The sequence below is a fragment of the Lepidochelys kempii genome, chromosome 5, assembly GCF_965140285.1.
Source record: "Lepidochelys kempii isolate rLepKem1 chromosome 5, rLepKem1.hap1, whole genome shotgun sequence".
NCBI lineage: Eukaryota > Metazoa > Chordata > Testudines > Cheloniidae > Lepidochelys > Lepidochelys kempii.
In genome coordinates, this window is record NC_136384.1 from 61,383,338 (window position 1) to 61,409,895 (window position 26,558).

General features: G+C 40.7%; 1 protein-coding gene across 5 annotated transcripts in view; it reads right to left on the minus strand.

Annotated features, from left to right (window-relative positions):
• The window catches only part of MCTP1 (multiple C2 and transmembrane domain containing 1), a 477,029-nt gene extending 473,745 nt beyond the window's left edge, over positions 1 to 3,284 (minus strand). For all 5 annotated transcript variants that reach the window (XR_012158969.1, XM_073344510.1, XM_073344512.1 and 2 more), the window contains exon 1: positions 3,224 to 3,284. The gene's annotated coding sequence lies outside the window, so the exon portion shown is untranslated. The remainder of the gene's footprint in view (positions 1 to 3,223) is intronic.
• Positions 3,285 to 26,558: the final 23,274 nt, after the last annotated feature.

Sequence of the window (26,558 nt, forward strand, 5' to 3'; positions counted from 1 at the left end):
TCTCACAGATATTATGGAGCACACAGCAAGCAGCACTAACAGTGGGAATGTTGGTTGCGCTGAGGTCTGACCTAGTCAGCAAGCAGTGCCAGCGAACTTTTAAACGTTGAAAGGCACATTCTATCACCATTCTGCACTTGCTCAGCCTATAGTTGAACTGCTCCTTACTACTGTCCAGGCTTCATGAGCCATGGGAGAAAGGGATAGGCTGGGGTAAGTGCGACCGTGCGATACCGCCAGTTGGGAGAGCAGCCTGAGGCAGAAGCCTCCAGCTCACATGATATTCCAGGCAGGACTGAATCTCCATGAGATGAAACTTAAAGAAGAGAATGACTTGGAGTCTCTGGCTCCCATTCAGTGCTCTAAGAGGAGGATAGCCATGTCTGTCCAGGCGCCCCTGATCAACCTCACTGAGCTATCAGTCCTACTGCACCATCTGCTGCGAAGGCAAGGAGCTGCTGCTGTGTAGCAATGCAGTACCACATCAGCCAGCAGCACCCAGGAGACATATGGTGACGGTGAGCTGACCTGGTTCCATGCTTGCCATGGTATGGCGTCTGCAAGGGTAAACCAGGAAAAAAGGCGCGAAACGATTGTCTGCTGTTGCTTTCCCGGGGGCGGGGGGTGACGACATGTACCCAAAACCACCCATAACAATGTTTTTGCCCCATCAGGCATTGGGAGCTTAACCCAGAATTCCAATGGGCAGTGGAGACTGCGGGAACTGTGGGATAGCTACCAACAGTGCACCACCGCTCTGTAAGTCAATGCTAGCCACGGTAGTGAGGATGCACTCTGCCGACTTCATGTGCTTAGCGTGGACATATGCAATTGACTGTATAAAATCAGTTTCTAAAAATCGACTTCTATAAAATTGACCTAATTTCACAGTGTAGACAAGGCCTCTGAGTTACTTATACTGCCTTAAACTTACATGGCCAAACTCAGACATAAAGTACAAAATGGAGAGTGAGTTATACATTGGTAAATGGGTGTAGTCTAAGTCAGTAAGTCACAGTTTAAGTAAGCATGAGAGACCTAAAGTGGATGTAACAAACAAGACAAGGAGCCGGAAGAAGATATAAATTATACCAGCTTAAAGCAAATTCTTAAACTATCAAACCCTTTTCTGCATTTGATCCACTACCTTCATAATCGAAAGTGTGATGCATTGAGCTCCAGGCTACACAGCTTTCATTGAGCTTTATGGATATTTTGAAGTATTTCTCTGCAGAAATATATTGAAAAGTAAAAAGAAAATTAATTTAAAAAACCAAATATGAGGTGACAGAGTCTCACCAACAAAATCTGCTCTGTAGTTTATTCTCAGGTCTATTTGTTTACAAAACATAATTCAAATCAGACTTAATTAATTATGTTTTGCTTCTGGAAAAAATGAAAAGATCCTCAATTATAACAAGAGTGTTCTTATATTTTAGAAATCAATTTGAGTAAAATGGCATCTAACAACACAATTTTTGGTATATGGTGACAGTGATTAGATGTGTACATGCTAATTAAAATTTCAACCTAATGCTCTTATTGTAACAATAATGCTCTTATTGTATCTTATCATTAATTACTATTAGAACTCGACACTCAGTTGTCTTAGTCTGTGGGCCAAATCCCTCAGTTATTAGTATTGCAAAAATGGAAGTTTTATCAGAGGAAGGATGCATGTTTGGGGTCAGTAACACTACTAGATGCCTTGGAGACAATGAAGGGTGGTCTAGTGTTTATGGCACTGGCTTATGACTCAAAAAAAACTTGGGTTCAGTTCTGTGCTCTGAGACAGGACCACCTGTGTGACCTTGAGCAAGACATTCTGTCCTGCAGTTCCCCATCTGTAAAATGGGATAACAGTACTTCCCAAGGACATTGTGAAGATAAATACACTAAGGATTATAAGGTGCTCAGAAACTATAGTAATAGGAGCCTTATAAATACCTAAAATAGGTAGTATTTCCCTCGGTTCCAGTTTTGGTATGATATTGCTTAGAGTCTACATGGTTCCTTTTGATGCTATTCAAACATTTTGGTTTATTTTATCATGGTTTACATTTTCAGCTTTCAATAACAAAATCACTTAGCCTCATTAAATGTGAATCAGTATGTGTGTCTCAAAACTTGGTATTTAGATGACTGAAATTTTAAAAAATCAAATTTTTTTTGGCCCCGAACATTTATCAAGCCCTTTTCCCCTTCTTTGTTCTGCCACCACCACTTAACAGCTGCAGTGTTACTTCAGTTTCATCAGTCAAAAGTCCTTGACAGAGTTCTGTGTGTAGGAACATATTAAATCTGTCTCCAAATGTTCTTTCCACCACATTAGGAACACTCCCAGAGTGTACTGCTCTCTCTCAAACTGACCTGAAGACTATTTCATACCTTTATTACTTCAAATTTAAACTACTGTAATTCTCTTTCTACCAGGCTATCAACAGAGTCCACTCATAGGTTACAATCTATATAGAATGTAGCTATGAAACTGTTTTTTTAAACACTATTCCAATAGATGAATAAATTAACCATGCTTTTATCAAATCTCTCAAACATCCCCTTTCTTTTGGGATACAAATACAAACAAAAACGGCAGCAGTATAAAACTTTGGGTGTGTCTACACTTGCAGATGGAGGTGTGATTACCAGCTCAAAGAAACATACTTGTACTAGCTCTCATCAAGCTAGTGTGCTAAACATAGAGTGTAGCAGCAACAGCAGTACCATGAGCAACGGAAGGGGCTAGCTGCCCTGAGTATGTACCAATCCGATACCCTAGAAATGTATTCAGGTCAGTTAGCCAATCCCAAGGCTTGCACCACTGCAGCTGTATTCTATTTTTAGCATGCTAATTCGATGACAGCTAGCACAGGTATGTCTCCTCCAGCTGGGAATCAAACCCCCAACTAGAAGTGTAGACATACCCTAAGAAAACATCCCAATACTGATCCCATAAGAACTGCACTTATTTGTAAACTATGTTACATAATCCTTACAAAATAAGCTAAAGTTATACTCGGCAGATATTGAAAGTAAACAACATAATAATATAATTAGTGTCAATGACATGTTAACAGAAAGATTATCTCTCAGACAACTCCCCTCCCACATGCAATCAGAAGACCATCTCTCCTTCCATGCACAATTATATATGTATATAAGAGAGAACATGGTGATTCCCAAACTGTGATCTGTGGACTGTTGGTGATCTGTAGATACTTACTGGTAGTCTGTGATGAACTGTCTGGTCACATGATGTTGACTCTGCTTGTCCGCAGCTCAGAGAATCAGAAAAGACAGGAAGCAGAGATAAATAATTAACTCTTTTCAAAAAGAACAAAATACTTATTGCACTGAAGTCAGCTAAGAATACATTTCCCATGTGTAAGCATCACAGGAATAACAAGTGATTGTGAATGGGTGGCCTGTGTATCAGATATGTGTCTTTTTCCATCCCCATGAAAATCTGGCCAAAGTTAGCCAAGCAATATGCCTTTGACAAATCATAGTTTGTATATGCTCAGTAGAGATTTATTTGATTTAGCTGCTAAAGTCTCTGAGAAATCCATCCTCACAAAGCATGTTCCAGACCCTTACAGCTGCTTTTGTGACCACATTGTGCATACACCTTCCCCACAGAGTGACTCAATATGCTCACTCCAGCCCAGGGCTACCAAGGGGCAAAGCCAGATTGTATTTGTAATGGCTGCTCCCAGCTGCTCTAAGACAGATGGAACTGGCCACTGAAACTGAAAGCAGGGATCCTGTCTCTCCTATGCACTCAGTGATGCCCATGCTGCTGGCCAGGCAGTGCCATGAAGATAAATTAGTTAATGTTTACAAAGCAATCAAATAATTTGCTGATGAATGTCATAGACAAGCCCATGAGGAAATTACTAATACTGTCTTTTTACTAATACTGCCTTAATTACTAATACTGTCTTAAAAAAGATGTGAACAGCATGCAGTAAGGCAGGCCGAGGACCATACACTGAACAATGAAGATAAAACAAAATGTCAAATAGCTGCTTACTAAGTGAGCACCCTCCATCCTGTGCACAGAAGGAGGCAGGGGTCAGGTGTAAAAAAACAGTATGTGAATGTATAATTAAAGACTATTATACTGCATACTATCAAGGGGGCCAAATTAAGATTATGCAGGCAACCTTAATTTAGCATTTCCTAACTTCTGAGTGCTTGATTTTGTAACCTTAATAATGTTCTTTTAATGTAGTTTTTTTGTGTATAATATATTTACACACATGCATGCAGAAATAGATACATGGCATAAATATGTGCAACATCATTTATTACACAAACACAATAACAGATATGAAGTAGTGTATACTTTCTTGTATTGAAAAACAATCTGTTTAGCTCTATTAATTTGACAATGCTGTCAGTAACAGTGCATCTTTGTCCACAGTACATGCCTCATATTTTTGTGACTCACTCATGGTACATAAAGTACTTTTACTGACAGTATTAAGATTATTCTATTGTGAGGTCTATTGTGAGTATTGTACCATGCATATCTCCCCCTAATGCACACATATAATGTCAGTAATTGCAAAAAATGTTCTTCTCATCTTTTTAGGATTAACCTAGTTTGGAATTCATGTTCTTTGTGTTTCATCAACATTATGGCTACTAATAATAATCCTTTTCAAATGTGTTGTTTGAAACAATACACAAAACTGAAAAAGTGCACCCTGATTTCTATGAGGAAAGGGGAGACAGTGGTATGCAATGCCAAAGGGACCAAATGCATATAGTGCCTGCACTAAATAAAGTGAGAAAATAAGGCTTGTTAGGTAGAGATAAAATTGTGAATAAATTCCTTTCCATCTTGCAAAATAAAACCTTTTCCTAACCTCTTTTTTTTTTTTTTTGGCCCAGTGGCTCTTGGGATTTATTTCTGAGAGTACATAGTGCAAAATCTATTTTCCAGCCCATCTAGTCCCGACTCAATTATATAGCTCAGGGAGGGCATAAAAAGGTTAGTGATTTTGCTTATATACTATACCCACAACTAGACACATACTGCTAAATTAATTTTCCCTGTCTTCAGTTCATTCTCTATTATGGGCATGTCTACACTTACCTCCGGAGCGATCGATCCACTGGGGGTCGATTTATTGCGTCTAGTGAAGACGCGATAAATCAACCGCCGAGCACTCTTCCCATCGACTCCAGTACTTCACCAGAGCAAGAGGCGTAGGCAGAGTCGATGGGAGAGCGGCAGCAGTCGACCTACCGCAGTGAAGACACCGTAGTAAGTAGCTCTAAGTATGTCGACAACAGCTATGCTATTTTCGTAGCTGAAGTTGCGTAACTTAGACCGACTTAGCTTGGCCCCCACCCACAATGTAGACCAGGCCTATATGACTCAGCATTACGTATCTTAAAGTACATCCTATTGCTAGACTGAAAAGTAAAAAAAGATATAAAAACTGAGGTTTAAATGTAGATTAGTCTGCATCAACCATCAAATACTATTTTTTCTATTTCCTGCAAGTCTTATACACCTTTTCTTCCACTCTCATTCAATTCTAAAATAAACCTCACTCATATGCCTTATGACTTTGAGGAGAAAATTACATTAGATCATAGTGGCACAAAAGTTCTGCTCTAGTTCACAGAAGGTAAAGAGGTACACAGAAACACAGGGTGGAAGAAATCAGTAAGACATGCAGGAGACAGTAGTTCAGATTCAGTTGCCTGAACCGCATCCACTTGGCCACATTACATGATCTAATCATGGAAGAAATTTAACAATATTTCACTTAGCTTTGCTTTCTGAAAGTACAGTTTAATAATCAGAGGAGTACAATGTGCGCTCATGTATTTATTTAATAAACATTTATATGGTGCTGCTCATTGAAAAATATTAGTGCCATGTGCATGGCTAAGATTGTGGCAAAAAAAACCCATTTCTCATTTGTAGGGAACTACATCCAGGTGACCATAAAAATGAACTGGAATTGCTCTAATCATCTAACAAATTACTCAAAAATGTAAGCAGCATTGCACACCTTTGTACTTGACTGAGTACTCCCATGTATAGAAGTATCAGTGTTATGGTGCAATTTTTGCCACAAGGAGGAGTTAATATCAAGTGATTGGGATTTTAAGGGATCACTTTAATGTTCCGATAATTTTCATTAGTACAATATTTTATCTCCAGCTATCAGGTTCCTTGGTCACTACACAATAATCCCTACTTCCATTACAATGGACATATTCCTCAGCTCAGTTTGCTCATTAATCATTAGTACCAGACTGCACTGACATTAAGGTGCCTGACTTTTGTTTATTTGAATGTAAGAAAACCCAACAATTCTTCTATGATCATTACCGCTATCTCGAGGTTTTTTCTTTTTCAATCAATTTAAGAATGATCAGAAATGTTGTCTTTGAGTTTCAAAAGTAGGTTTGCAAATAATGGGCCTACCCCTGCTCCAGTTTAAGGGATTTAAGTACAAGTGTTGCTCCAATTTAAGTATGAGTATTGATATTTATTTCAGCCAGAGCAGCCACAGGCCCAATGTGAATTCAGATATAGTTAGTCATGTATCATGAAAAAATAAATATCATAGGGGTGGAAAAATAAATATGGGTGGAAAAAATCTTAGGTGATTACAAATCATTTTAGTGATTCTCTTTGATCTTTCCTTTCTGTACTAAACTCTCTCTGGAAGCCTGATCCAAAGCCTATTGAAGCCAATTGGAATCTTTCCTCTACCTTCAGGGGGCTTTAGATCTGGACAGTCTTGACTCCTAGAGCTGTCTATAGCCCCAGAACTAGCCTTAACCATCTTTTTCTGCTCCAAGGCACAATCTCTTTCTTTGCTCTTGCATGCAGGGCACAGTTTCTGCTTACAACTGAACAACTTAAAAATAATCCAGCAAAACAGTATTTTCCCTTGTCATTCAGTAAGAAATAATTGAGATGTCTATGCTGTCCCACCCTCTCCCCCTCAGCTACTCACCCCTTCCACTCACCCATTATAACTAATTTCTCTTCTAATTTCCAAGACTTCATTTTCTCTTCTAGGCCCTTCTGTTCTAAGACATCCTTTTGTTTTTGTCACAACAAAACCCCATTTTAAACCTTTTTTTAAAAAAACCAGACATAATATATATGTTCTTTAAGTTACTGACAAAATCTTTCCTAAAATCTTCCCCTCCCCGCCTCGCTCTCATTCTCTCTTTCACATACAGGGTCCACTCCCAATCATGGCTTTCAAGTCTTTCAACTTAGCAGCCTGAAAATAATAAGGAATCATAGAATCATAGGATGGGATGGGACCTCAAGAGATCATCAAGTCCAGTCCCCTGCACTCATGTCAGGACAAAGTATTATGTAGACCATTCCTGACAGGTGTTTGTCTAACCTGCTCTTAAAAATCTCTAGTGATGGAGATTCCACAACCTCCCTGGGCAATTTATTCCAGTGCTTAACCACCCTGACAGTTAGAAAGCTTTTCCTAATGTCCAACATAAGCCTCCCTTCTGCAATTTAAGCCCATTGCTTCTTGTTCTATCCTCAGAAGTTAAGAACAATTTTTCTCCCTCCTCCTTGTAACAACCTTTTATGTACTTGAAAACGGTTATCATGTCCCCTCTCAGTCTTCTCTTCTTCAGACTAAACAAACCCAATTTTTTCAATCTTCCCTCATAGGGCATGTTTTCTAGACCTTTAATCATTTTTGTTGCTCTTCTCTGGACTTTCTCCAATTTGTCCACATCTTTCCTGAAACGTGGCACCCAGAACTGGGCACAATACTCCAGTTAAGGCCTAATCAGCACGGAGTAGAGTGGAGGAATTACTTCTCGTGTCTTACTTACAACACTCTTGCTAATACATCCCAGAATGATGTTTGCTTTTTTAGCAACAGTGTTACACTGTTGACGCATATTTAGCTTATGGTCCACTGTAACCGCCAGATGCCTTTCCACAGTACTCCTTCCTAGGCAGTCATTTCCCATTTTCTATGTGTGCAACTGATTGTTCCTTCCTGAATGGAGTACTTTGCATTTGTTCTTATTGAATTTCATCCTATTTACTTCAGACCATTTCTCCAGTTTGTCCAGATCATTTTGAATTTTAATCCTATCCTCCAAAGCACTTGCAACTCCTCCCAGCTTCATCAGCAAGCTTTATAAGTGTACTCTCTATACCATTATCTAAATCACTGATGAAGATATTGAACAGAACTGGGCCCAGAACTGATCCCTGCGGGACCCCACTCATTATGCCCTTCCAGCATGACTGTGAACCACTGATAACTACTCTCTGGGAGTGGTTTTCCAACGAGTTTTTCACCCACCTTATAGTAGCTCCATCTAGGTTGCACTTTCCTACTTTATTTATGAGAAGGTCATGGGAGACAGGATCAAAAGCTTTACTGAAGTCAAGATAAACCACGTCTAACACTTCCCTACTATCCACGGAGCTTGTTACCCTGTCAAAGAAAGCTAGCAGGTTGGTCTGACACAGTTTGTTCTTAACAATTCCATGCTAACTGCTACTTATCACCTTATTATCTTCTAGATGTTTTCAAATTGATTGCTTACTTGTTTGCTCCATTATCTTTCCAGGTACAGAAGTTAAACTGACTGATCTATAATTCCCCAGGTTATCCTTATTTCCCTTTTTATAGATTGGCACTATATTTGCCTTTTTCCAGTCTTCTGGAATCTCTCCTGTTTTCCATCACTTTTCAAAGATAATTGCTAATGGCTCAGATATCTCCTCAGTCAGCTCCTTGAGTATTCTAGGATGCATTTCATCAGGTCTTAGATTGAAGACATCTAACTTGTCTAAGTAATTTTTAACTTGTTCTTTTCCCATTTTAGCCTCTGATCCCATCTCATTTTCTCTGACATTCACTATGTTGGATGTCCAATCATCACCAACCTTCTTGCTGAAAACCAAAAAGAAGTCATTAAGCACCTCTGCCATTTCCACATTTTCTGTTATTATTTTTCCCCCTCATTGAGTAATGGGCCTACCCTGTCCTTTGTCTTTCTCTTGCTTCTAATGTATTTGTAGAATGTTTTCTTGTTACCCTTTATGTCTCGAACTAGTTTGATCTCGTTTTGTGCCTCAGCCCTTCTAATTTTGTCCCTACATACTTGTGTTATTTGTTTATATTCATCCTTTGTAATTTGACCTAGTTTCCACTTTTTGTAGGACTCCTTTTTGATTTTTAGATCATTGAAGATCTCCTGGTTAAGCCAGGAGATGGTCTCTTGCCATACTTCCTATCTTTCCTATGCAGTGGGATAGTTTGCTCATGTGTTCTTAATAATGTCTCTTTGAAAAACTGCCAACTGTCTTCAATTGTTTTTCCCCTTAGACTTGCTTCCCATGGAATCTTACCTACCAACTCCCTGAATTTGCTAAAGTCTGCCTTCTTGAAATCCATTGTCTTTATTTTGCTGTTCTCCCTCCTACCATTCCTTATAATCATGAACTCTGTCATTTCATGCTCACTTTCACCCAAGCAGCCTTCCACTTTCAAATTCCCAACCAGTTCCTCCCTATTTGTCAAAATCAAATTTAGAAAAGCCTCTCCCCTAGTATCTTTCTCTACCTTCAGAAATAAAAAATGGTCTCCAATATATTCCAAGAACTTGTTAGATAATCTGTGTCTTGCTTGTTATTTTCCCAACAGATGTCCTGTGCTTTGGATGATTTTGTTAGTTTAAAAAAAAGCCTCATCCACCTCTTCTTCTTGATTAGGTGATTAGCTGATTAGGAAGCTCACATCTGTTAACTACCCAAATAAATATAAAAAAGTGTATTTATACTTTTGGTTTACACTGGCTTTTTCAGTGACTGAGGGTCCATGGAGCCGTTTACAGGGCTAAAATAGCATGAAGCCTGAACTACTTATAACATTTCACTAATCATGAATTAATTACCTGAAGAAGTCCAAATGAATGGCTCTTGGAGGCATTAAAAAACTCATGAAAAGTTTAAATACACATGAATAGAGATACTAGAAACACAAATATATATACAGGACTGCACACACAAACACACACACACACACACTCTACTAGATGCTACTTACCCTGATGAAATAAGGCACAATGATATGTTGCCAGGAAAATGTCATGTGCCAAAAATGGACTATCACAGAAACATGAATCTGAGGGATGTAAGGATAGTCTACCACTCTGGTGAAACTATATTATTAATGAAAACCCTCAATGATAAAAAACAAACTACTTTTTCCCCAAGAGTATACCTAATCACCATTTAAACCATTCGGAGATGCATACATCATTTTAATATTGCGGGAATCTAGTGTACAGAAGCCCAATCTGAACAGTCCATCTGTTCATCCCCAGACTAAATATATCACACAGGAATCTAAAGTACAGTGCTCAAGAGGAACTTGTTCAAGAAACACATGGTTATTGCAAAGCTATGCCAAGCCCTAGAGAGTTTTCTGAGATACCGGAGATGTGGAGTCCATCTGTCTAAAAATATCTCTTGTCAAATGTACCATGCTTTATTTTATTGTCATTTTTAAAAAGTGACTGTAGAGTTGTGAAAGGTCTTGGCTGGCAACCTGAGAGATGAAAGTGTCCGTCCACAAAATAGATAGGCATGGTCAGCGACAAGCCATGCTTCCCCACTCTTCCCTATGAATATACCTCACCCTGACCTAAAAAGACTACTTTAAAAGGTTAGCAGTCTGTACCCATTTAAGCTATCTTCTCTGTTATGATTCCCAACAAGAATTCTAACTGTGATAGTGGTATTTTGATATGAAATGGATTGGACTCTAGGAAATTGACAGACACCACCATCCTCATTCACACAGACCATTGAACAGCCATCAAATAGTAAAAACTTTTGATCCCTTTCAACCTGGATCAAATTTGAACTAACAGCCTAGAGTCCTGTTAACTGTCCAGTCACCCAATATCATTGTTATGGGCAAAAATATTAAATCAAGCAAACCGTCAGTTCAAACATAGAGGAAGTGGTGATCTGCTGGCAATTGAGAGAAACATAGGAAATCATAGGAAAACATAGGAAAGGGAGTTTCCAATGCACCCCTTGGGATTGCTCCTCAGAATCACTTCAGCCTTCCTAAGCATGTAGTTTTGTAAAAGCCAGAATGGGCCTCATTTTGTGGGAATTCAGAATCTTTGAAAAGCAAATGGCATCCCTAAATGCACACCTGCCTCAGAAACAGTGAGCCAATTGTTCTCAGTTACATTGGTGAACTAACTCCATTGGCTTTGCACTGAGGTAACTCTATTGAACCCAATAGATTTACTCCAAATTTACAAGTATAGCCCAGCATGTATATGGCCTCTTTTCTTCCTCCTTGCTTTTATAACGTATGAGTGGTGGGAGGAAGTGCTGCTGCTCTGAGATACAGAGAAAGGATGCAGTCTATAGTCCTATCCCAAGTTTAAGGGAAACTGGCAAATGTACGTTCTCTCAAGGTTAGTATGCCTTTTAGAATGTTAGTATATCTATTGCTTTTTATTTCTCCAAAACCACTGAAGATCTAATTTCTGAAATAGTTTTTATTTGCAGCTGAAAAACCTTATTAAATAATGATGGATATAAGCATCACAGAAACCAAAATATTCTAGTTATTTGTCTACTTTAGCAACCTTCATACTACCACTCATTGTTGTAGCATCTTTCAATTAAAATAGCTTAGCAAAAGCAAAGTCTCTACCAGACTTCTTGCAGTCTATGTCTTTTTGCCTTTTTAGGTTATAGAAAGTTTTGCGTAGGGTAGGTATTTCTGTGTGTTTGTTTTTAAAGGAGGATGATGTAAATTGTTTTGATAATCTAGTTACAAATCCATTACAGTATTTTGGAGCTATGTTTATAAAGTACAATACCCATAAAGACTTTATCAGTAGCAGGGAGGCAGTAGTGCCAGTCCCAAACATTCAAAAATAGTAAGTCTAGCCCCCCAAAGCCATGAGGGTTTTTAAAAAAAAAAAAAAAAAAAGATAAATGTTAATTTCTTTTTATTTGCCTTTCTGGTTTTTGAGCCTTTTGGTGAACTCACTTCACACTTAAGCTTTTCTCTGCAACCAAGAGGCCTAGAAACATACTCTTTTCAAAATGAAAGTTGAGATTCATGGGGTATCTCTACACTGCAAATAGACAACTGTGTTTGGCTCATGTCAGCTGACTCATGCTTGCAGGGCTGTTTAATTGCAGTGTAGATGTTTCGGCTCAGGCTGTAGCCTGAGCTCTGGGACCCTCCCATCTCATAGGGTCCAAGAACCCAGGCTCCAGCCCAAGTCCAAACGTCTACGCTGCAATTAAACAGGCCCTTTAGCCTAAGTCAGCTGGCACAGGCCAGCCAGAAGTTTTGAATTGCAGTGTAGACGTACCGATTAATTCCAAGGCCAGAAAGGACCACTGTGATCAGTTAATCTGGTGATTTTCAACCCATGTCCTGTGTGCTGTATGGCCGAATCAGCACACAGCTACAGTCCATGTGACATCCTCAGGGACATACAGGTAGTATATGTATTGTGTGGATGCGTTCCACATAACAAATAGAGAACTGCATATGTAGCCCACAATGGTAAACAGGTTGAGAACCGCTGATCTAGTCTGACCTCCTGTATAACACTGACCACAGGTTAGCAGTCTGTACCCATTTAAGCTATCTTCTCTGTTATGATTCCCAACAAGAATTCTAACTGTGATAGTGGTATTTTGATATGAAATGGACAGAGGACATGGATTGGACTCTAGGAAATTGACAGACACCACCATCCTCATTCACACAGACCATTGAACAGCCATCAAATAATAAAAACTTTTGATCCCTTTCAACCTGGATCAAATTTGAACTAACAGCCTAGAGTCCTGTTCCTCAAAATAATTTTGAACTTCCTCAAAATAATTCCTAGAGCAGATCTTTTAGAAAAGCATCTAATCTTGATCTTAAAATTGCCAGTGATGAAGAATCCACTATGATCCTAAGTAAATTGTTCCAATGATTAATTACCCTCACTGTCAAAAATATACGCTTTATCTCCAGTCTGAATTTGTCTCGCTTCCCCTTCCAGCCATTAGATTGTGTTATACCTTTCTCTGCTAGATTTAAGAGCCCATTCTTAAATATCTGCCCACTATGTAGATACTCATAGACTGTATCAAATCACTCCTTAATCTTCTCTTTGCTAAACTAAATGAATTGAGCTCTTTGAGTCTATCACTATAAGACATGTTTACTAATCCTTTAATAATTCTCATGCTCGTCTCTGAAGCCTCTCCAATTTATCAGCATCATTCTTGAATTGTGGGCCCCAGAACCGGACACAGTATTGCAGCAGCAGTCATACAAATGCCAAATATAGAGGTAAAATAACTCTCTTCTCCTACTCAACATTCCCCTGTTTACGAATTCAAGGATTGCCTTAGCTGCTGTCAGGGTTCCCTCCCCACTCTGAACTCGAGGGTACAGATGTGGGGACATGCATGAAAGACCCCCTAAGCTTATTTCTACCAGCTTAGGTTAAAAACTTCCCCAAGGCACAAATCCTTCCTTGTTCTTGGATGAGTACTGCTGCCACCACGAAGTGAGTTAGACGAAGATTTAGGAAAAGGACCATTTGGAGTTCCTGCTTCCCCCAAATATTCCTCCAAGCCCCTTCACCACATTTCCTGGGGAAGCTTGCGAATAAACTACCAACCAGATAGGTAAACAGGGTGAGCACAGACCAGACCCTTGGGTTTTTAGGACACTAAAAACCAGTCAAACTCTTAAAAAACAGAACTTTATTATAAAGAAAAAAGTAAAAGAAGCACCTCTGTAAAATCAGGCTGGAAGGTAATTTTACAGGGTAATAAGACTTAAAACACAGAGGATTCCCCCCTAGGCAAAACTTCAAAGTTACAAAAAATAGGGATAAACCTCCCTCTTAGCACAGGGGAAATTTACAAGTTAAAACAAAAGATAATTTAACGCATTCCTTGCTATTACTTACTATTTCTGTAATATTAGATGTATCATTTCAGTAGGAGCTGGATTACTTGCTTGGTCTCTCTCTTTGTCTCAGAGAGAACACACAGCACAAAAACAAAGCCTTCCCCCCCCCCACCAGATTTGAAAGTATCTTCTTTCCCCATTGATCCTTCTGGTCAGGTGCCAACTAGGTTAATTGAACTGATTAACCCCTTACCGGTAAGGGGATTCTGTACTTCTGGCCAAGAGGGATTTTATATTACTGCATACTTAAAGGTTGTTACCCTTCCCTTTATATTTATGCCAGCTGCTTTGTCCACAGCATCACACTGATTATCCACTATGACCCCCCAAATCTTTTTCAGAGTCACTGCTTCTCAGGATAGAGTCCCCCATCCTGTAAGTGTGGCCTATAATCTTTGTTCCTAGATGTATACATTTACTTTTAGCCATATTAAAATGCATATTGTTTGCTTGCGCCCAGTTTACCAAGTGATCCAGATATCTCTGAATCAGTGTCCTCTCCTCTTCATTATTTACCACTCCCTCAATTTTTGTGTCATTTGCAAACTAACCAGTGATGATTTTATATTTTATTTACGACACTGATAAAAATGTAAAGCGTAGGATCAAGAACTAATCTCTGCAGGACCCCACTACCAACACACATGCTTGGTGATGATTTCTCATTTACAGTTTCATTTTGAGACCTATTATTATCCAGTTTTAAATCCATTTAATGTGTGCCATGTTAATTTTATATCATTCTAGTTTTTTCATCAAAATGTCATGTAAGTATATTGGTCAAACAACTTTTAGACATCTACATATATTACATCAGTACTATTACCTTTATCAACCAAGCTAGAAATCTCATAAAAAAAAATCAATTCTAATCCAACATCATGATTTCAGCAGCTGGAGCTAGCAGAATAAAACATTAAAAAATCACGAGACTTGCTAAATCATCAGACATGATAAAAACCAGAAGAGCAGTCATACCATTGTCTGAAGCTTTATGGTCCAATATGCAGGCAGCTTCAGTCCTTGTCTCCTACATCTTCTGTCTGGGAAAGGAATTTCTGCCACTTGCTTTGAGTGATAAAGATTTTTGATCTTGAAGGAAATCCAGTTCCTTAAATAAGATAATTTTTATTGCTAGAATGGCTCACTTTGCTCTTTCCTTGTATTCAGACCAATTTGGAATGCCCAATCAGCATTTCTCTTGTTAGATTGTTACAAATATTTTCCAAACCTGGCGGATGGACATAAGGATCTGTGTGAAGCCAGGACCACCTGCACAGAAGGCCTGTACCCTTGCAGTTCATAGTGTTCTTTCTTGCCACAAGATCAGAATATAATAACCTATGACAGCATTAGCTTCTAATGTAGTCAGTTTTCAATACGGAGTTCTTTCAATTGGTCAAAAGGTTAGCCTTCCACTGGCTCTTCAATTGTCTTCATTGTTATTCACTGGGTTTTACTTACCATAGAACTGGGCAATTATATTCTTCAGTGCTCGGAATACATTCAGATTCTTTCCTTTAAAAAAAATATCTGTTTTACAAGCAGCTTTGCATAACTTACAACAGTGAAAGTGCCACATGGGCAGGGAGGGACAGACTCATGGACAGGCAGCATATGCATTCCCTACAGCATATGCATTCCCTTCCAGTAACAGGCAAAGAAAGAGAAGTTCAATCTGTATTTGTTCTCATAGCAATAAATTAAAAAAAAACTTATGCTTTGATGCTTTATTTTTAGAGAGTTGCTCTAATGAAAGGCAATCATCATCAGTGGTTGACTCCTCCTCATGTCTTTGCCCATGTCCCCCAATGGTTGCATCTGTATAGGACGCAGCTGCAGCTAAAGGAGTTCAGTGGAAGTTTTTCCTGACTAAGGATTGCATGATTGGGACTTTCACCAGCTGTAAAAGTGCAAACAGAGTCCTGAATTCAAGTTTGGAGAAGTTAGGAAAAGAAGAAAATGTTTTATTTACTTTGTTTAAAATATTGCTTAACTCTAAAAATATATTATGTACATTTAAGAAAAAGAAAGACTTTCCTTTGTTTTGCCTTACGGGTTGATGAATGTAGTGTTCTATCATCTTTCTGTTTATAAATGTTCCCTGTAAGATTTGGGACTGAATGTGGGGATGAGTTACTGATCATACCTCACCCTCAATTTAGTTTATAGATTAAACAGTGCTTTATTGACACAATCAGGAAGAGCTGACTAATGTCTTTGCCTCCAAAATGTCCCCTTGCTACCAGCAGTTGATACTGAGTATTGGAGAGAGAAGTATCTGGGATGTCTCTTCAGTAAGTCATTATATTTCAAAATTATGGACATGAGATATCTGGAAATGAAACAGTATGGAGAGAAATCAAGCCCTAAATTATTGTGGTGTAGGCTGTATAGAGGACCTTTCACATCTTCTGGTGAGTTAGTTCTCCAGTTTACTGGGCTGCATCTACACTGAGAAAAAAATGGGACCAGTAACAGGCTATCAGAGTCTACCAGTGTAGCACCACTAAGAGTAGCAGTGATGGAAAATCTAGCATAAACAGACAGATGTCAGATGATATGGGGATAGAAAACATGCCTTACTCACACTACAGCTTTCACTGTTGTAGAACTGCACTAGCAGACTCTGGTAGTGAGTTACAGGTTCCATTTTTTCCAGCGCAGACAAGACCTTAGTGATCAACTAAGGACTACTGCTCTGGATTGAACCATCTGAACTAACAGATGATAACTAGAATCTCTACTCTATAATGGAAAGGAAGATAAACTTAGAGCAGTTATCCACATATAACAAGAAAACAATTTCTAGGTACAGCGATAAGGGAGGTTTGAAATTGCGGGGGGATGGTGGAATTTGCAAGAAATTAATGAATGCCCCTTGTAATTACTGTTTTTCATTATTGACTGAATACTTCCATGTTTGTTATGGTAAGGCCATTTGGCATAAACTGCTAGCACTATGCTATAGATTTTCCACTAAGGAAAAAAAAATGATGGGTATGGAGGACCCTGAATGGAATGCTGCAAAGAGGGACATTGCAAAACTGTTTAGGTTTTACTGCACAAGGCAATCAGGATACCAGGAAGGTTTACAGAAGGGCTATACCACATGCTAGTGGAGCACAGCGCCATAGCCGGAGTTATGGAGAAGTCTTTTGGGGAATGGCTGGAGAAAGAGTTGGGCTGGTGAAAGAATGGTTGTACTAACATTGCACAACATGCCCATGACCCTTAGTGATCTCTTTAGTCAAATGGGGTAATCTTTTTCTGTTCATTAGTAAAAAGGCCAACAGTTTAGCAGCAAATCTTTCATTGGCTTCAATAGAAGTAGGATCCAGCAGTAAAACATTATGTCTGATTATGTGTGGCACCAAGGGGCTGTTCTAGCAGACAGAAATAGTAAGAGCACAGATGTGTAGAGCCCTCAAATATGCTGACATATGCTTTATATCTGTGGATCTCTGCACCCACAGATGCAGATACAAATATCTGCGGACCATATTTGTGGATCAGGTGCGGAAACAAATTTTGTATCCACACAGAGCTCGACAGATGTGCCTCTGCCACAACATCCTTTCCCAGGCCATATGCTGGAAAGATGGTGCTATGTGGCCTCTATGCCATTCTCAGATTCTCCCTTATGCTAGGGGAGCCTCTGGGTAGTTGGCTAAGCTTGTTTTATGGCCCCTTTTGTGCAACTGAAGCAAAGGTTCTGGAGTAGTCTTGAAAAATCAGGTCCCATGTGTCAAAGTTTGACTCAGACTCACAATTTATCAGATCACACTGTTTTATTAGCAAAGCTGCTCTGCTAATACATTTAGAAGTGAGCCCCCTGAGTGGGGCTTGTGTCTCTTAATTTATACAGTTTTTTGGAGAACAAGTTACAGAGAAGTTACAGACAAAAGAAGAAAAAAAGATTTTAGTCACCACCCTTCGAGATCCCTGAGACCAGTCACGTATCTTCAATTACCTGCCACCCTTAACAATCTCCTTTAACAGCTTCCAGTTAACTTAACTAATTGCCTTCACACCTTCCATTCTGATGCCTGCTTCTTAGACGTGCTGGCTCTATCTTAATTGCTTCTCCATTCAAAAGCTAACTGTCCCTACGTGTGCTCCCTCAGATACTTTGTAACATGTTTTGGCATGCCCTCTCATATACAATGTATCCAGCATGTCCCCTTATACAACGTTATACTTATACAATGTTATACTTCCACACATGTATTCATTTTTGGTGCAATTTGGTTGTACTGGTGGGTTTGTCCAATTACCACTTGTATGATATATTATTTTTACAATGCCACAGAATGACTTACAGCTTTTTTAATCCATTCCATTTTTACCAAGATACAATATTGTTTATTATCACCCAGGGATGTTTCTTCTCATCTGCTATATTCCACAAGGGCTTTTTATTTTTATTATACATTCAGCTATTGCTTTTTGGTGTATGTTTGTAAAGATTCCATAGTCATTCTCCATTTACAGCAGCAACAAATAAAAAGCCAGAAAGTCATAATTGTCATTTTGCATTGCTTCTGCTCTAACAGATATTGTCAAGTCTATGAATATTACATAAGGCAAGCAAAACACCTACGGCCTCTGGATGAATTTACTGCTGTGGAGAGGCATAGTCAGTTTGGTTCTCTTATTTTATAACTATCTGTAAACAGACCTCTCAGAGTAGGGCTATTGTGTTATAATTTGAAATACATTCAAGGGTCACCCCATGCCAAAACCACCAACCAAGGTTTAGTAATGGTCTGACACAGTGGTGGTATAGTTAAGGAGGAAAGACCTGTGGGGAGGGGGCACTGGGGATGTGTAGGAGGGGAAGAAATGTTGCACCATGATAAAAGGTTATTTAATGATAGCCAAGCTAATACAATGGGTTGTCAAAATAAATAACATAATGGGGATTTATTTAAACCAGAACAAACAGAACTGGATTCCACCTACCTACAAGAACATTAAATGGACAAAGAATATCTATAATAAAAATGTATAATCATTCAAATACACACACCACACACACACACTCTATAAAACTTTTTTCAGAGTAGCAGCCATGTTAGTCTGTATCCGCATAAAGAACAGGAGTACCTGAGGCACCTTAGAGACTAACAAATTTATTAGAGCATAAGCTTTCGTGGGCTACAGCCCACTTTATCGGATTCATAGAATGGAACATATAGATAGATAGATACATAGATATAGATATAGAGATAGCTAGATAAGTTGGAAGTTACCATACAAACTGTGAGAGGCTAATTAGTTAAGATGAGCTATTATCAGCAGGAGAAAAAAAACTTTTGTAGTGATAATCAAGATGGCCCATTTAGACAGTTGACAAGAAGGTGTGAGGACACTTAAGGAAATAGATTCAATATGTGTAATGACCCAGCCACTTCCAGTCTCTATTCAAACCCAAGTTAATGGTATCTAGTTTGCATATTAATTCAAGCTCAGCAGTTTCTTGTTGGAGTCTGTTTTTGAAGCTTTTCTGTTGCAAAATTGCCACCCTTAAATCTTTTACTGAGTGCCAGAGAGGTTGAAGTGTTCTCCTACCGGTTTTTGAATGTTATGATTCCTGATGTCAGATTTGTGTAGATGTGCAGATGAACGAGCCCCTGATGGCATGGCTAATGTGATTAGGTCCTATGATAGTGTCACTTGAATAAATATGTGGACAGATTTCAGAGTAACAGCCGTGTTAGTCTGTATTCGCAAAAAGAAAAGGAGTACTTGTGGCACCTTAGAGACTAACCAATTTATTTGAGCATGAGCTTTCGTGAGCTACAGCTCACTTCATCAGATGCATACCGTGGAAACTGCAGCAGACTTTATATATACACAGAGAATATGAAACAATACCTCCTCCCACCCCACTGTCCTGCTGGTAATAGCTTATCTAAAGTGATCATCAGGTGGGCCATTTCCAGCACAAATCCAGGTTTTCTCACCCTCCACCCCCCCCCACAAATTCACTCTCCTGCTGGTGATAGCCCATCCAAAGTGACAACTCTTTACACAATGTGCATGATAATCAAGTTGGGCCATTTCCTGCACAAATCCAGGTTCTCTCACATCCCCCCCCACCCCCATACACACACAAACTCACTCTCCTGCTGGTAATAGCTCATCCAAACTGACCACTCTCCAAGTTTAAATCCAAGTTAAATCAGAACATCTGGGGGGGGGGGTAGGAAAAAACAAGAGGAAACAGGCTACCTTGCATAATGACTTAGCCACTCCCAGTCTCTATTTAAGCCTAAATTAATAGTATCCAATTTGCAAATGAATTCCAATTCAGCAGTTTCTCTCTGGAGTCTGGATTTGAAGTTTTTTTGTTTTAAGATAGCGACCTTCATGTCTGTGATTGCATGACCAGAGAGATTGAAGTGTTCTCCGACTGGTTTATGAATGTTATAATTCTTGACATCTGATTTGTGTCCATTTATTCTTTTACGTAGAGACTGTCCAGTTTGACCAATGTACATGGCAGAGGGGCACTGCTGGCACATGATGGCATATATCACATTGGTGGATGTGCAGGTGAACGAGCTGATAGTGTGGCTGATGTTATTAGGCCCTGTGATGGTGTCCCCTGAATAGATATGTGGGCACAATTGGCAACGGGCTTTGTTGCAAGGATAAGTTCCTGGGTTAGTGGTTCTGTTGTGTGGTATGTGGTTGTTGGTGAGTATTTGCTTCAGGTTGCGGGGCTGTCTGTAGGCAAGGACTGGCCTGTCTCCCAAGATTTGTGAGAGTGTTGGGTCATCCTTTAGGATAGGTTGTAGATCCTTAATAATGCGTTGGAGGGGTTTTAGTTGGGGGCTGAAGGTGACGGCTAGTGGCGTTCTGTTATTTTCTTTGTTAGGCCTGTCCTGTAGTAGGTAACTTCTGGGAACTCTTCTGGCTCTATCAATCTGTTTCTTTACTTCTGCAGGTGGGTATTGTAGTTGTAAGAAAGCTTGACAGAGATCTTGTAGGTGTTTGTCTCTGTCTGAGGGGTTGGAGCAAATGCGGTTGTATTGCAGAGCTTGGCTGTAGACGATGGAGCATGTGGTGTGGTCAGGGTGAAAGCTGGAGGCATGCAGGTAGGAATAGCGGTCAGTAGGTTTCCGGTATAGGGTGGTGTTTATGTGACCATCACTTAATTGCACTGTAGTGTCCAGGAAGTGGATCTCTTGTGTGGACTGGACCAGGCTGAGGTTGGTGGTGGGATGGAAATTGTTGAAATCATGGTGGAATTCCTCAAGGGCTTCTTTTCCATGGGTCCAGATGATGAAGATGTCATCAATATAGCGCAAGTAGAGTAGGGGCTTTAGGGGACGAGAGCTGAGGAAGCGTTGTTCTAAATCAGCCATAAAAATGTTGGCATACTGTGGGGCCATGCGGGTACCCATAGCAGTGCCGCTGATCTGAAGGTATACATTGTCCCCAAATGTGAAATAGTTATGGGTAAGGACAAAGTCACAAAGTTCAGCCACCAGGTTAGCCGTGACATTATCGGGGATAGTGTTCTTGATGGCTTGTAGTCCATCTTTGTGTGGAATGTTGGTGTAGAGGGCTTCTACATCCATAGTGGCCAGGATGGTGTTATCAGGAAGATCACCGATGGATTGAAGTTTCCTCAGGAAGTCAGTGGTGTCTCGAAGGTAGCTGGGAGTGCTGGTAGCGTAGGGCCTGAGGAGGGAGTCTACATAGCCAGACAATCCTGCTGTCAGGGTGCCAATGCCTGAGATGGGGCGCCCAGGATTTCCAGGTTTATGGATCTTGGGTAGTAGATAGAATATCCCAGGTCGGGGTTCCAGGGGTGTGTCTGTGCGGATTTGATCTTGTGCTTTTTCAGGAAGTTTCTTGAGCAAATGCTGTAGTTGCTTTTGGTAACTCTCAGTGGGATCATAGAGTTGGCATCGGGCTTTGTTGCAAGGATAGGTTCCTGGGTTAGTGTTTTTGTTGTGTGGTGTGTGTTTGCTGGTGAGTATTTGCTTCAGGTTGGGGGGTTGTCTGTAAGCGAGGGCTGGTCTGTCTCCCAAGATCTGTGAGACTGAGGGATCATTTTTCAGGATAGGTTGTAAAACTTTGATGATGTGCTGGAGAGGTTTTAGTTGGGGGCTGAAAGTGACAGCTAGTGGCATTCTGTTATTTTCTTTGTTGGGCCTGTCCTGTAGTAGGTGACTTCTGGGTACTCTTCTGGCTCTGTCAATCTGTTTCTTCACTTCAGCAGGTGGGTACTGTAGTTGTAAGAATGCTTGATAGAGATCTTGTCGGTGTTTGTCTCTGTCTGAGGGGTTGGAGCAAATGCAGTTGTATCTTAGAGCTTGGCTGTAGACAGTGGATTGTGTGGTGTGTCCTGGATGGAAGCTGGAGGCATGTAGTTAAGTATAGCGGTCAGTAGGTTTCTGGTATAGGATGGTGTTTATGTGACCATCACTGTCACCTTCAGCCCCCAACTAAAACCTCTCCAGTTTATGCTCTAATAAATTTGTTAGTCTCTAAAGTGCCACAAGTACTCCTGTTCTTTTTACTCTATAACTTATTACTAAGTGTACTTAACTAAATATAACCCTCTGAATAAAGAAGCATATCCATATCTATCTCTGTATGCACAAGCTATTATCTTATGGGTTATTATTCTTTTATTTTTATTTTTTAGTCCAAGGATCTCCTTTCCCCAAATATCTCACTGGGTTCTGTCTAATGCCCAAGTCAGTCTTTGAACCTCTAGCGACTTTCGTGACTTCCTGAGAAGACTGACTTGATTCCAGTGATGCTTGCTTGTGGGGGTGCACATTAGGACAGACCAATTCTGGGATCTCCAGGACCACATGGATCAATGATAAAAGACAACTGGAACCAATGATCAGAAACAAACAGGAACAGATGTTCAGGAACAAGCCATCAAACATGGACTGACCTAATCAGCCAGCTTTAAACTAAATGGGACCCTCTTCTGCATGTCTGTTTGTCCTGCTCAACCTTAGTCTCTTCACTTACTGGTTTCCCTCAATCCTTCTCTCTGCCTTTTCTCCTTCTTCCTTCGGCACTGCACTGCCTGCCTCTGTCCCTCCATCATCTCCCTCTTTTCCAAGTGTCACTTCCCCTCATTTGAGGGAAGGGGCCACCTCCTCTCACTTTCTCAGAGGGAGAAGCTACCTCCTCTCCAGCAAAAAGAGATTGCATTTACCCTGAACCCACCCTAAATCATATATCCCCATACAGGGTTGAGTCCCTTTACCATATTTACATGTACATTACTCATATCTAATAGCTGACTGGTCACACTGTCATCTCCCTCCAACACATGCTTACTTAGTGTTGTTTTCTAAGTACTGTCAGGCTGACAGCAGCCCTGCTAAATTATTGACTTCAGTCTGTTCTAGTTATAAACAAACTCAGTGAAATGAAGTACATTAAGTGAGATAGCACAGCTATCACAGATAGGCATCTGTGATTAATGAATAACTCAACTTGTCCATGGAGACTACAGAGAGAAGGCAATATTCTGGCTTTTGTTGTTGTTGTTTTATTTTGTTTGCCAGACACACACACATTGGAAGCAGGGTGGACAAAGCAGTAGTGTTCAGGCAGAGATGCCCCAAGCCCCATTCTCCCTGCGCAATGCAGATGCCCGCGAAGAGACTCTGTGGACCACAGGTAATTTATTTAGCAGAGCTCCTTACAGAAGGTCCTTCAGAAAGAAGCAGCATGCACCGCCCCTTGTGCCTGCCTCAGGACACAGCAGCTATGCCAAGTGTGGGGCAAATGGCTAGACAACTCTCCCACCCACCTGGAGCTCCCTCCTTAGGAATGAGGAGAGTCATGGATATTTTAGCCAGGCCCTCTGTGAATGGGTGAGTACACCTTCTGGAAACCCTCTGGAAGGGATGTGGGGTCTGTTCAGGAACACCTCGTTGAGCCAGTCAAGGGATTGGGGGGTTATTGGTGTTGGAAGACAGCTGAGGGTTTTACTGCCAACTGGAAAATAAGTACGTGCAACTGACAGGTTTCAGAGTAGCAGCCGTGTTAGTCTGTATTCGCAAAAAGAAAAGGAGTACTTGTGGCACCTTAGAGACTAACCAATTTATTTGAGCATAAGCTTTCGTGAGCTACAGCTCACTTCATTGGGTGCATACTGTGGAAAGTGTAGAAGATCTTTTATACACACAAAGCATGAAAAAATACCTCCCCCCACCCCACTCTCCTGCTGGCAATAGCTTATCTAAAGTGATCACTCTCCTTACAATCATGGAATCATAGAATATCAGGGTTGGACGGGACCTCAGGAAGGGACCTCAGGATAGTCCAACCCCCTGCTCAAAGCAGGACCAATCCCCAATTAAATCATCCCAGCCAGGGCTTTGTCAAGCCTGACCTTAAAAACTTATAAGGAAGGAGATTCTACCACCTCCCTAGATAACGCATTCCAGTGTTTCACCACCCTCCTAGTGAAAAAGTTTTTCCTAATATCCAACCTAAACCTCCCCCACTGCAACTTGAGACCATTACTCCTTGTCCTGTCCTCTTCTACCACTGAGAATAGTCTAGAACCATCCTCTCTGGAACCACGTCTCAGGTAGTTGAAAGCAGCTATCAAATCCCCCCTCATTCTTCTCTTCTGCAGACTAAACAATCCCAGTTCCCTCAGCCTCTCCTCATAAGTCATGTGTTCCAGACCCCTAATCATTTTTGTTGCCCTTCGCTGGACTCTTTCCAATTTATCCACATCCTTCTTGTAGTGTGGGGCCCAAAACTGGACACAGTACTCCAGATGAGGCCTCACCAATGTCGAATAGAGGGGAAATGATCACGTCCCTCAATCTGCTCGCTATGCCCCTACTTATAGATCCCAAAATGCCATTGGCCTTCTTGGCAACAAGGGCACACTGCTGACTCATATCCAGCTTCTCATCCACTGTCACCCCAGGTCCTTTTCCGCAGAACTGCTGCCTAGCCATTCGGTCCCTAGTCTGTAGCTGTGTATTGGGTTCTTCCGTCCTAAGTGCAGGACCCTGCACTTATCCTTATTGAACCTCATCAGATTTCTTTTGGCCCAATCCTCCAATTTGTCTAGGTCCCTCTGTATCCTATCCCTGCCCTCCAGCATATCTACCACTCCTCCCAGTTTAGTATCATCCGCAAATTAGCTGAGAGTGCAATCCACACCATCCTCCAGATCATTTATGAAGACATTGAACAAAACCGGCCCCAGGACCGACCCCTGGGGCACTCCACTTGACACCGGCTGCCAACTAGACATGGAGCCATTGATCACTACCCGTTGAGCCCGACAATCTAGCCAACTTTCTACCCACCTTATAGTGCATTCATCCAGCCCATACTTCTTTAACTTGCTGACAAGAATACTGTGGGAGACCGTGGCAAAAGCTTTGCTAAAGTCAAGAAACAATACATCCACTGCTTTCCCTTCATCCACAGAACCAGTAATCTCATCATAAAAGGCGATTAGATTAGTCAGGCATGACCTTCCCTTGGTGAATCCATGCTGACTGTTCCTGATCACTTTCCTCTCATGCAAGTGCTTCAGAATTGATTCCTTGAGGACCTGCTCCATGATTTTTCCAGGGACTGAGGTGAGGCTGACTGGCCTGTAGTTCAATGTGTATGTGTATGTGTAGTACAATGTGCATGATAATCAAGTTGGGCCATTTCCAGCACAAATCCAGGTTTTCTCACCGCCCCCCCCCCACAAACCCACTCTCCTGCTGGTAATAGCTTATCTAAAGTGATCACTCTCTTTACAATGTGTATGATCATCAAGGTGGGCCATTTCCAGCACAAATCCAGGGTTTAACAAGAACGTCTGTGGGGGGGGGGGGTTAGGGAAAAACAAGGGGAAATAGGCTTGAATAGGGACTGGGAGTGGCTAAGTCATTATGCAAGGTAACCTAAGTTAATTGTATCTAATTTGCAAATGAATTCCAATTCAAGTTTCTCGCTGGAGTCTGGATTTGAAGTTATTTTGTTGAAAAATTGCAACTTTCATGTCTGTGATTGCGTGACCAGAGAGATTGAAGTGTTCTCCGACTGGTTTATGAATGTTATAATTCTTGACATCTGATTTGTGTCCATTTATTCTTTTACATAGAGACTGTCCAGTTTGACCAATGTACATGGCAGAGGGGCATTGCTGGCACATGATGGCATATATCACATTGGTGGATGTGCAGGTGAACGAGCCTCTGATAGTGTGGCTGATGTTATTAGGCCCTGTGATGGTGTCCCCTGAACAGATATGTGGGCACAGTTGGCAACGGGCTTTGTTGCAAGGATAAGTTCCTGGGTTAGTGGTTCTGTTGTGTGGTATGTGGTTGCTGGTGAGTATTTGCTTCACGTTGGGGGCTGTTTGTAGGCAAGGACCGGCCTGTCTCCCAAGATTTGTGAGAGTGTTGGGTCATCCTTCAGGCACTGGACTTCAAGCACTGGAGGGGATATAGCAGCTAAATTTTGTGCAGCTACATGTGTGACATTTAATGCAAATTATTTACTAATACGTAAATTCGCTTATTACATAATTTGCTA